The sequence below is a fragment of the Vigna radiata genome, chromosome 8, assembly GCF_000741045.1.
Source record: "Vigna radiata var. radiata cultivar VC1973A chromosome 8, Vradiata_ver6, whole genome shotgun sequence".
NCBI lineage: Eukaryota > Viridiplantae > Streptophyta > Magnoliopsida > Fabales > Fabaceae > Vigna > Vigna radiata.
Window position 1 is genome coordinate 45,679,470 of NC_028358.1, and position 2,483 is coordinate 45,681,952.

Genomic DNA, 2,483 nt, shown 5'->3' on the forward strand with positions numbered 1-2,483 from the left:
CCGATAGGCTTCACCTTATTCACCAATAATAATGACAACGTAGAGGAATGAATAGCTCGATCAAAAAGACAATAAGCTCCTTATTCCCCTTGCCCAATAGGCTTCACCTTATTCACCAATAATAATGATAACATGTGAGAATGAGAAATTTAAATAAAAGGATAGCACCGATCGAGTTACAAGAGTAACTTATGAATTTATTCATAAAGTTTTGCAAATAGCATGGACAGGTGAGTGCATAGGACCACCTCGCCTTATTTTCCATAACAAATAGAGTTGTGAATTAACTAAAGTAAAATTTCAGATGAGACGCGTTCCAGGTGTTCGGTATGTTGTCGCCGGTTAAGTATTCCAAACGATAAGCTCCGTTGTTCAAGTCTTCTTTTATCCTGAACGGTCCATCCCAGTTTGCTGCTAACTTCCCTTCAGTAGGAACTTTCCTTGCATCTGCTGTCTTACGCCAAACCAGATCCCCTTCTACGAACCGTCGAGGTTTAACCTTAGTATTATACCTTTGGGCTATCAACCTCTTGTATGCTTCGTTTTTTATAGCTGCTACATGACGTCGTTCGTCTATTACATCCAAATTGCTTCTGAGCTGTTCGTCTTTGATCGTCATGTCCGACAGTTGTCGCCTAGCGGTCGGCTCTCCAACCTCCACAGGTAGCATGGCGTTTGTTCCATAGGTCAGATTGAACGGCGACTCCCTCATTGAACCATGCGGGGAACAACGATATCCCCACAAAACATGATCGATCTCATCTACCCACCCTCCTGTAGCTTCTCCCAAGCGTTTCTTTAATTCATTAACTATGATTTTATTCGCTGCTTCGGCCTGCCCATTTGTTTGGGGGTGTTCCACCGAACTTGTGATATTTGTGATGCCTAACTCCTTATAAAAGCTTTGTAATCGTTTATCTATAAACTGCCTTCCGTTGTCTGTTATTATCGTCTTCGGCAGGCCAAATCTGCATATGAGGCGCCATATAAATCGTTTGACCTGTGCGGTGGAAATTCTGGCCAATGGTTCGGCCTCGACCCATTTTGTGAAATAGTCTACAGCAACCAGGAGGAACTTCTTTTGAGACCGACCGAGAGGGAATGGTCCCACTATATCCATACCCCACTGGGCGAACGACCAAGGGGCAAATATGTTATGCAATTCTGACGCTGGGGCGTGAAAGACATTACCATGTTTCTGGCATGATACACATTTTTTTGAAAAGGACAAACAATCCTGTTCTAATGTAGGCCAAAAGAATCCAGCCCTCAGAACACGTGCCTTCAGTGCGCGCCCCCCTGTATGCCTGCCACATATGCCATGATGTAGTTCACGCAAGACGTAACTTGCTTCTTCCATAGATAGACATTTCATGATCGGGGTGACATACCCCCTTCGGTATAAATCGTCCCCGATCAAACAATATCGGGAAATTTTCTTTGTTTCTTCTGCCTGTAAATTATGCCCCTCGTCCTGTCGTCGTATGAGTCGGACAATTTCATCTTTCCAACAAGTCTACCTGTCCAAATTGGTATGAGAAGAAATAGCATAACTGCCTATAGTCGGTTCGAATAATACCTGTCGGATGACTGAATTCAAAACCCCTTTTTCTTTTCCATGGGCCAATTTAGATAACCGATCGGCACGAGTGTTCTGCTCTCGTGGCACATGGGTGATTGTAAATTCACCAAAGCATGTTTGTAATTGCTTCGCTCTATGAAAATATCGCAGTAAATAATCGTCCTTCACCTGGTAACTACCGTTCATGTGCCCCTCTACCACTTGCGAATCAGTATAACATGCCAAACTGTCTGCGCCAACGTCCCGAGCGAGCTCCATTCCTGCAATTAATGCTTCATATTCAGCCTGATTATTGCTTGCCTTGAACTTGAAGATGATAGATTGCTCAACAATCATATCGCTCGGTCCTACCAACACGACTCCCGCTCCTCCTCCAGCTTTGCATGCTGATTCGTGCACATAAAGTTTCCAGGCATGCGTGGGTATTGTATACGGTAGTTCGACTGCAAATTCGGCTAAGTGTTGTCCCTTTACCGAACCCCTAGGTTCATACTGTAACCCAAACTCGGACAGCTCAACGGACCACCCTATCATCCTCCCAGCTAAATCTGGCTTGCGTAAGATTTTAGCTATTGGATAGTCCGTTCGGACTATCACTTGATATCCTTGAAAATAAGGCCGAAGACGCCGGGCGGCGTATAAAAGAGATAAGGCTACCTTCTCTAACTTTTGGTACCGGACTTCGGTGTCTTTCAGGCTTCTACTAACAAAGTAAACCAACTTGAACTTAGGTTGTTCTTGGATCAGAGCTGCACTTATGGCGGCATCAGTTACTGCCAGGAAGATGTGCAACGCGTGACCAGGATCAGGTCTTCCCATGACGGGTGGGACGGTCAGGATTTTCTTAACTTCCTTGAATGCTTCTTCACACTCCTCATTCCATCCTTCGGGAATGTTTTTT